The sequence below is a fragment of the Falco rusticolus genome, chromosome 4 (genome assembly GCF_015220075.1).
Source record: "Falco rusticolus isolate bFalRus1 chromosome 4, bFalRus1.pri, whole genome shotgun sequence".
NCBI lineage: Eukaryota > Metazoa > Chordata > Aves > Falconiformes > Falconidae > Falco > Falco rusticolus.
The window spans coordinates 63,450,272-63,460,774 of NC_051190.1; positions in this window are offsets into that span (position 1 = coordinate 63,450,272).

The following is a 10,503-nucleotide window of genomic DNA, read 5'->3' on the forward strand; positions in this document are numbered from 1 at the left end:
GATGTAGTGGTGGAGCAGCACAGGGATGGTATGATGGCACTGGGAACACAGGATGCAGTGTGGAGGAGTGCAGGGATGGGGGTGGTAAGAAAGAGGTCACAGGATAGCACTGGAAACGTCAAGGATGTAGACAATTCATCAGTGGTAGGTTAAAGAAATGGGCATATAGATCTGGACAAAACTGGATTTAGGGGTCACAAAGTGAGGAAAGAAAACGTACCTAATATCTGTAAAACAGTTTACATACAAAATATGGCTGTAACATGATGATGCAGACATTAACAAAGAACAAGGTGCAAATCTTTGCCAGAAAACACAAAAACTGCCCAAAGTGAACCACAGTGAAGAAGAAACCATCAACAGGATACTTCCCTGGCAAAAGGAAATCCATCTAAAAGATGAAAAGAAAAAAAATCCATCACCATCACTCCTCCCAGCAAAGAACACAGGACACTGAACCTTTCCACGACCCACTGCTCCCTGCCCTCTTCGTGAGAAAGGCTGGACCCATTGATCCAGGACCCAGAAGGGCAGTGGGTGACTGTGCACAACAATCTGAAGTACTTTGTTATTGCCAGACCTATTTGTAGTAATCTTAATTTCTTTATTTTCTTCCCTTTTTTCTGCATTAATTAGATATAACAGTTCTTTTGATTATTCTTTTGAGGTTTCAATTATACCAACAATAAATTCTTGGCTTTACTTGTGAGGTGTGTTTCTTTTTTGCATTACAAGATTTTGAATTTAGCAGAGTAACAGACAAACAAGTACAATGATTACATAAATTCTCTTTGGATGCCAGGCTTAGAACTGAAATCCAATTGTATCAACAGAGTAAAATCCACTCTCTTCTCTATTTCTCTTTTATTTTCTTTTGGTCTTGATATAACTCTTTGCTACTTAAGTCTCTTGTCAAAAATCACAAGAGCTAAGCCTTCCTTTCACAGAATTAGTGTGGATACTTTCACATCAACAATCTAAATAGCAGCACTAATTCAGCAACAAAATAAGAGGCTGGTAGGTTACTATCATTTATTTAAAACTGAATTAAGGGAGATTTACTTCAAAATGTAAGAGAAACTTTCATATGAAAAGAATAATTGAGGTTGGAACAGATTAGGTCTGGAGGTTGTGGAAAAGCTTTGTAATTTGAATTTTTGAATTACAAGTGAACCAGGGTACTACAGATTAATAGTTCGAATGGAGCCAAGTCTGAGCTGGGGCAGCAGGATGGAATAGATGGCCTCTTCAATCCTCTTCCTGCTGTATTTTCTCTGATAATTCTATACGTAATGCATTAACTTTTATTTCCTAGTGGACACTTTTTCATTTGTTGCTGTGTCTCAGACTGAGGCTAGAAGGTGTTTTTTTGTTGTTGTTTTGTGGCACAGAACGTAGAAGAATGTGCAAAACCACAGTGCCAGATACAGCAACTATCTCCCTGAGTGAAAAGCAGCAGCTAATGCTTCTGTGAACATCTAAATCAACTAGCGACCCCTGTATGTATCATTTCATTTCATTTCATTTCATAGGACCTGATGGCTTTTTATGATTTCTTTGAGACTCAATATCCTCCTTGTAAAAATGACATAGAGAAAGAATTTAGTTAGGGAGTTTCTTTTGCAGTGCATATATGCTGATATTTGAGGGAGGATGTTATGGGATATTTGAGGAGTCTTGTTGGACTTCACGAGTCATATTACAGGGCATTTTAAGGGGATTGCAAGAATGTGCAGAACCTACTATGGGATGTTTAGGAGAAAGGACAAAGGTAGGGGCAGGGATCAAGGTGGATTGGGAGGAGCAGGCATGGAAACTGAAGATGAATTGGAACTAAAAGAGGGCAGGTCACAGGTAAGCAGGTCAGTACTGTTGTGTGGCCAAGCCCTATACCTGGCCTCTCCATTAAACTCTATTTCTACCTACCATGTGCAAGCACGCTCTCTGTCCTCTGTGTGTGTGCATATGTATGCTTGTGCACATGCTCTGCTACTGAACTTCAGGCTGGACCACCTAGCAAATACAAGGACAGCATTTGGACAGGCCCAAGGACTGAGCAGTTGACAGCATGAATAGAAGAATTCCAGTGATGGATCCAGTATATTTAGGGTTTAACTGTACTGGTGAAACAGCAAAAAAACAACCACAAAATGTCTGAGCACCCTATAGGCCTCACGTTAATCTTTCCCTGCACTTAATATAGGCACGAGTGTGGTCAAAGTACAGTATGCAAAGAAGCTTGTACAGTTACTAAAATTATGCGTAAATCAATAGAAACATGTTATATACTTCAGGTTTATGGCAATATCTTTAGTGTCACTACAGGCTCTACTTTGATCTGATTACAAAAGGCTTGAAATAGTATAAGAAAATACTTAAAATATGCTCAGTAAATCTATGGGAATAGGTTGTTACCTAGACAACTTGACTCACCTGCAGCGCTAAAACCAAACAAGGAGTCTCTCGCAGCTGGAAGAGCTGTGACTAATGAAAATTCTTAGGGACTTCTATTAAAATTGACACTTAAAATGTAGGTTCTAGATTTGAAACATGAAAACATGCCAAAAAAGAATGGTATGACCAGTGGGTAGATAAAGTAGTTTTAATATTCTATTTATAGAATTGATAGCTTTTCTTTGAAAAATTTTTGATGCTGTAAATTATATTTGCCTAGTATAACACTCTTTGTTTTCTGTTATTCTCACTTTGTCCTAAGACAAGGAAAATCCTAAACACCTTTTTGCAAGCTACATGCTATTTTGAAGTCCAGTGTTTTACACTTCACTTTTTGTGTAGACTGAAAAGTCAAAAATTTCTGTGAGAACAAAATATTCGTCCAGGGGGCAAGAGTGCCATGCAGACACAAAATGTGCATTATAAGGTATGAGGGGTCCCCCTGCTGGAATTTTACATTATTGCAGTCCTAAGATAAATGCACACGAAAGATCACACTCCATAGTTCAAGCTATTTCTGAAGCATGCTGCAAAAAAATTAAGAAATCTGCTAGTCTAGTTGCAGTAATTCTTAGAATGTTGCAATGTGCACCTGTATGGAAGACCATAACCCTTGTCACAGCCATTTCTGAGGAAAATATATCAGCCACATTCATGTACATTTAAGCTATTGCAGAGGCATCTAGATTTCAACTCCAAGGAGAAGTTATACAAGTTGTAGTACTTCTCAGCTACCATTTTCAAGGAATCCATGCAAGTTGATCACCGAAGATATGCCAGTCAGAGACCTAGCATTTGGTCTTTAAGGGTGTTATAAAAGCCTATACAAAAACAGGCTCAACTTCCAAGTCTCCTTTCAAACTACGCAAAATCTTAATCTTAGAATTTCAACATTACGATGCTAAACCAAACAGTCCTTACAATAAAAGGGAAGAAACTTAGGAATGTATAAAATGGTCAAAAAGCAATCATAACTGGAACATGGATGCGTAAGAACACGCAGTCTTCAGGAAAAATACAAGCAAAGTAAGGTAACATGGGTAAAGCTAATCTGTGTCAAAATTATTTTCTAAGCAAAATTGTAACAGAGATTCTCCTGGCATAGTGCCACACACAAGATTGAAAATAGAAACAGAGATACCCTGCCCATAATGCTATTAAATAGAGAAATTCTGCTGGGAATTGTATCATGAAGGGAGGCAAGAAGACATAACAGAAAGAATAAACAAAAGTAGTCAAGTAAGTAAGATTGCTTATAAATAATAAATTAGTTTATTGAATTAGCTGAACTATGGACTTCAGCATTCTGAAGGTGGAGGTGTCTTGCAGTTTCTGATAATGGTAAGGAATGCACTAGCAGCGGATCCAGAAAAGCTGAGAGGTGCACAAGTGTTATAGCATGTGCTGTCCAGTGTCTGAGTAACACAGGTACAGCACAGAACTGACTGACTCCCTGTGATGAGTATCTGGCAGTATATATTGAATTAAAAAAAAAATGAAATAGTATGCATTTGAAGCAAAGATTCAAGAGGAATTCTTTAAACTGTTCTGTGCATATCTGAGTTCTTCCAGACAATGATAGTTCCTGAAGTGCTTCTCCACAAACACCTACTGATATAGAGCAATTCATGTCTTCTCAAAGAATTTTTGTTGTAAAATAGGAACATCAGATCTCACCTGCATGTTTCAACAGACGAGGCTGAGGTTTTCCCTTTGTACGCATGGCCCATTCCATACATGTACAACAGCTTCAGTTTCATTTTCCTCATTTTATCGTGCCATTTCAGGGATAACCTTTTCTCCTTCAGCAACAATTTGTGGTTTTCTATTGTAATCTGACAAGTGTGATGAAATATCTTACAAGGTCTCATTTCCTGTTGGATACTGGCTGTTTTAGTCATTTCAGCGTGCACAATTTATGCAGCAGAGATGAAGTGGAAAGAAGAGAAGAACAGAAAATCTGCTGGATGCAAACAAAAAGCCCTCACGAAAGATCTAGGCTTAACACCGTAATTCAGCACCACTTTGATGCCTTTTTAAGGAGTTGTTAACTTCACATCAACCTGTTATCAACAAAGGTTTGTTTCTAGGAGTGAGGAATGTGAGGAATGCATTTCTAGCATGTGGGGAATAGCTCTATTCTGCCAATGGTGAAGAAGATCTTGAGAAAATGCCATTTAAGCACTACCTGTTGTTTCAAAAAACATTTTGCCTGCTTCCTATTCAGCAAGAAAATGTCTTCTATTCCTTTTTTCTTTTTCAGTCTAAGACAGCTAGAGAAAAGATTTGTATTTAAGTTGAATTCTTTGCAGCAAAAAATAGCTTGGAGAAGTCTTTAGGTCAGTACTTATTACATCTAAGGTGTGCAACACAGGACTAGTTTAGAGAATAAGAAACCTTATTTCCTGGAGCATTTCACAAAATGTCAAAAGGAACATACTGCAGCAACAGCAACAGTCTTGGCTGTTTACTGGGTAGTTCTTATCTGAACTATTATCAGTGTACCTGCTGAGGTTAACTGCCAGTTACTTCTTTTCCCACATACGTATAATATGAGTTTTGCAATATTCAAAAAGACTATTTCAAATTACGGTCCACTCCAGTCTATTAGACAAAATATATTCTTTATTAGACCCATTCAGAAATATTCCTAAAGTTATTAAAAAAAGGCAAAACCACACAACCCCAAAAAAACCCTAACAAACCCCTAAAAGATAGGGAAAATTAAGTTTTAAGTACCACTTTAGGAAAACACATATTTGACTTTTCTTACAGATTAGCGGTTACATATGTGGATGTAAAGCTATGTAGGACAGGATTGGTATGTCTTCCTAGAGAGCAAAAATTTTGAGATCTTGGCCTTCTAGGGTTAAAAATATCAAGTAAGAGCAGGAGAGATGCTCTGCCACAATAAACCATCAGTCATGGAGCCTGCTAATATCCCTGCACCTACAGGGCAAATGAATGCAGTTCTAAGGCATACTGGATCCTCAGCTGGCCTTTAATGCTCTTTTGGCTTCTGTGAATGCATTTTCCTCAAATGGGAACAGAAGTACAGAAACAGGAAGGGAAACGGTGTTGCCTCATCCCAGCACAGATTCACTTCTTGTTCGAACAAGGTTAGGGCATGCACTAAGAGGTAATAGCAAGTAATTACTCAGGTGTCTGAACACAGCCTAAAAGAAACAAGACCACAAGTTCCATGGAAGATTTATCCACTTGAAGTACAGAATAGGCCTTGTAAATACTAAAGCTTTTGCTTGTAAATTCAGCCTTGTAGTACTAGTTAATCTGACTTTTAATCTGACCTTTACTAAAACACATGGGACACTATTGCATTTTAATTCGTTAAATATAAAAATCAGAATATCCATAAGTGGTGAGATTCACGCCCTAATTCACTAGATCCAAATACAGACGAAAACTATTTCCTGACTGAAACTACTGTGCACTCCTCTGGAACGCATATTCTACCTTTAACATATTCAAAGAAGGGAAAACAGCTGCTATACAAAAGGGTATAGAGTGAATATTGGGAGCTGCAAGGTGAGACAAGTATGAAGATGAATCATCAGGAATGCTTTGCTGAGCCTTTGTAGCTGTATTCCCATTTATCTAGAGCACTCAAATGGCTAAAAGCACAACGACCATGTGACAGTTTCAGATGCTGGCAAATTGCCTTCAAAGTTAATCATTTGACCTCATATTCTGTAGCTCTCTCTGATTACACTGTTGGGCTTGCACATTCCCAAACCTTCAACTAAAGTCTCTTTCTCTGTGCTTTTGTAACTCATTCAATTAATTTTAATATCTCAGCAATGCTTCTGGCATGATGTTCCAAGGTAGCCTTTAGTCAAATTGGTGAAATTCAGTTTTGATACATGGGCTATGAGTGGAAAATTGGCTGGGCAGGCTCAGAGGGTTGCAATTAACAGGATAAAGGGCAACTGACAGTGAGGACCCAACAGTGTTCCTCAGGAGTCGGTGCTGGGGACAGTACTGTCGATGAAAGTCTTTTCTAATGACTTGAACAACTGAAGTGAATAAACTCCCAGCAGGTTTGCAGAGAATATCAAACTGGGGGGAAGGGGTCAGTACACTGGAGGGTGGCAAAATTTCATTCAGAGGAATTTCAATAGACTAGAGATATGGACTGATCTCAAGTTCAACAAAAGCACAAGGAAAGTCCTGTACTTTCCTGTAACCCCGCTCAGCTGCACACACTGAGTGCTCTGGCTAGAAAGCAGCTTTGCAAAATGGACCTGTGGTCCTGGTGGGCATGAAAATGAGGCAAGGTTGCACCCTTCCAGTGAAGAAAACATACTGGCCTCTATTAGCAAATGTGGCAAGTAGGTCTAGAGAAATGATTATTCCCCTTTATTCAGCACTTGTGAGAACCCACCTGGAGTACTTTGTTCAGTTTTGAGCTTTCCAGCACAAAAGATGATACTGTCATTTTTTTTGTACTGTCATTTTGTCATTTTTATGTACTGTCATACATCATTTACCGAACTCGGAGCAAGTTCAGCAAAAGGGTCACCAAGATTATTAGGGGCCTGGAGCACAAGATATATGAGTAGTGACTGAGAGAACTGGGTTTGTAATCCTGAAAGAAAGAAAACTAAAGGGAGATCTACAACCTCTTAAAGAGAGAGTATAGAGAAGATAGAGTCAAATTCCTTTTAGAGGTGCAGAGTGAAAGGGCAGTTGGCAATGGACACATATTGCAATAAAGGAAATTCTGACTAGTAAGAAAAAAACATTCACAATGAGGATAAAAAAAAAAAAATTAAAATGTGTCCACAGAGGCTGTATCTCTTCATAATGGAGATACTAAAAACTCAGCCAAATGCACCCCTGTGAAACCTGCCCTAAGGCTGATCCTACTTTGAGCAGGGACTTGGACCAGATGACCTCCAGAGGTCTTCCCTCATCTGTTTTATTCTGTTAAGAAGACAGAGTCCTCTATAGGTTAATTTATTCCACCTCTTGCACAAGTCCCACTCTCTTCATTGCCTAGAGAAGCAGCATAGAAAACTGCTTCTATAACTGCTAACTTGTAGATGGTAAATATTACACAAAATAAATTCATCTTTCATCCAGGAAATTGCTCATAACAAAATCCCTACACAACTAGCTTTTTAGTTATTTAATCCCCAGAACAATTTATGAACTTAAAAGAGAAATCCTGGAGAAAAACAAACTAAACCTTACATGAGAAATATGAAGATTAAGAAAATGAAGTAGCAACAACTCCATAAAAATATACTTTCTTGTATACAAAATTCATTTCAGATATATGAACCCATAGGCTAAAAAAATTCAAAGCTAAACTCCTTAGTCTATATACTGAATATTATAAATGTGTTTCAGAACACTCAACAATGATTTCTTTAAACACCAGCTTTTGAATAGATCCATTAGGAGATGGCTTTGGCTAAAACCCTCAAACTCTTGACAGCTGAGATTGATCAAAGAAAACGATGATCAATTTGAGAATAATAGGTTTATTTTAACTGTTAAGGTGATCTTTTGGGGGGGCAACTAAATAAGATATGTTAAACAGACTGATACCATAAGTCTGGATCCTAGCCCAAAGCTACAATTGTAGCTGTTAGACATCATCTGAGCTACTCATTGTAGATTCCTATTATATCAATAAACAAATAAACATTTCAAGACATCAATCCTGAGAGAGTGTCTAAGTGCCAATAAATCACGTTCTGGAGTTGCCAGTTTACCTTCACTGATTATTAAGGAAGCCTCAGATAACTAAGAGTAAGGGCATGTAACTGTTTTTGGTCAGGAGTGTGTTTCTAAAACAGATCTCCTGATCGTAAGTGAGGACAACGCCTTCATCTGCATCTCAGAGTCATCTTGCAGCCTGTGAACTGAATTCCTTGAGAAGAAAGTAAAGCAGAAGATGCATTCCAAGATCACAACTGAATACTTCTTTGATCATTATTTGACAACGAGATTACAGTAAATCAGGAATAACCCCTCAAAATTTGCATAGTGCAGATCTTCACTCAGAATTACTTGTTTTGGTTCTAGAGATTCATTCCTATTGTTACCATCATTTTCTAATTAAGACATACTCCATGACAGAATTTTAGACCAATATGTTTACAGAGATTAATCTCATTTTAGGAATCCAGTCACTAACAACTCATTCATGTTTAAGACCACTCATTTCACTATGGGGGTACAGCTGATCTAGTTTTCAGAATCAGATGTCACTGAAGCTCTCAACTGATTTTGTGATTTAGAATGTGTCTACATTTATTGAAAAAAGAAGAAATATTGGCAAAAAAAGTTTTATCTGTAAATATTAAAGGATGTACAGAGGCCTTCTATTGACTTTTGGAAGGTCCCCAAGAATGTCATATTAATGTGGGTTTTAAGAGACAGTGGCTTCCCAGATGATCATTGGCAAAAGAGTTTTTTGGGTTTTTTTTTTTCCTTCTCAGGAGTTCTTAGTTCTCATGTTTCCCACTTTATGGGGAACTTGAAAACAAAGTAAGTTTCCTAAGACAGACAGTGCAGAAGACTATGATCTCTAGCTCTGACTGTTCATCAGTAAGATCCTGTCCTATAGGCATGATAATAATTCTAGTGAACTATTAGACAAGTGATTAAGCTTCATTTCAGGATGGACCAGTCAATCATGTCTACCAGACTTGAAACAGTTTCAAAAGTTGCAGCCTCCTGGTATACAATTCAGATGAAAGTGAATGATAAATGAAATGACTGAATCAAAATAATTTTACCTGCTGGAAATCTCGTGGTGTATCACAGGAAACAGATGGCGGCAGAATTCACTGGTGAGACATTTAATAATTAATTTCCATATGACTTTGTTGTATGTTTATATTTAAATTACTGCTGATATATTTGTTAGCGTTTGCTTCAATTTTTCAGGGTTTATTCAAGTTCTGGTGTTCCTCTTAACTTCACTCCATCACAAATTTGTATAATAAACCAAGATAGCTACATTTAGTAAAGATGTACTAAGTTTTGTCATATGACATTATCATTTTAATCCAGCATCACATAATTTACAAATATATTTTTTGCTACTTTTAGTATCCAGTGGAAAATACACACAGCAATGGTGCTAGACTTTGTAAGTTTTTCTGTCAAACTGCAGAGGCCAGTGAGGTGGTGATGCAAAATCCTGTGCCTTTAGTAAACTAAAATCTACATGACATAGCCATGAATTTCAACTTGCAAGATCCCCCAAGCTCGACAATTGACAAACACATTAGTCCTACATGAAAGATAGCATTTTGGGATGCAGCCTGGAGACCAAGTTTGAAATTATGAGTACTGTGTAATACCACACCTTGCCACTATTTAAAAGATGTTCTCTGGGGTCTTGAATCCCTCCACCGACCAAATTAAGCAGCTGGCCTAAGGGTTACAAGTCTTTCTTCCATGCTACAAAGCCCAGTACTACCTACTGAGCTGGGCATATAGCAAGGAAATGGTCAGGGGTAAGACAGAAGGAAAAGAAACTACATATGTCAGACTTTATCTCCATGTAGAGTCATGAAGTGTGGGGTAGGTGTGAAATTTCCCAAGTCTCACTGTTATATCATCGTCAGAGAAGTTCCACTTACTGCCAGGAAACTCACTAATGGAATTCAGTGAGTTAAAAAATAAGAAATTAAAATCAACCCAATCCCAGTCTGGAATTTACAGGAATGCAGTGCACAAACAATTGTTCATTTAGTGAAATGGAACTATAAAACAAAACAAAAACTGAGCTGGGCATTAAAAAGCTTCTGCAAGTTATTGTAAAGTGAGGCATCTAATTTATAGGAAGGGTGGAGAGTATTTTCCAGCTGCTGGTTAAAGCGAAACCATTCAGTGCTGCTCTGGAAAAGGAAAATGAAAGTTAGGAATTGTACATCATGATTTTGCACAGTGAAAATCAAAGTCCGTTAGGCAACTTGAACTATCTAAAGCATAAGAAATTAGAAAGTTTGCTATATAAATTGTTTTAGCTATGTACATATAGGAAGATTGTATATAACTATCCATGTC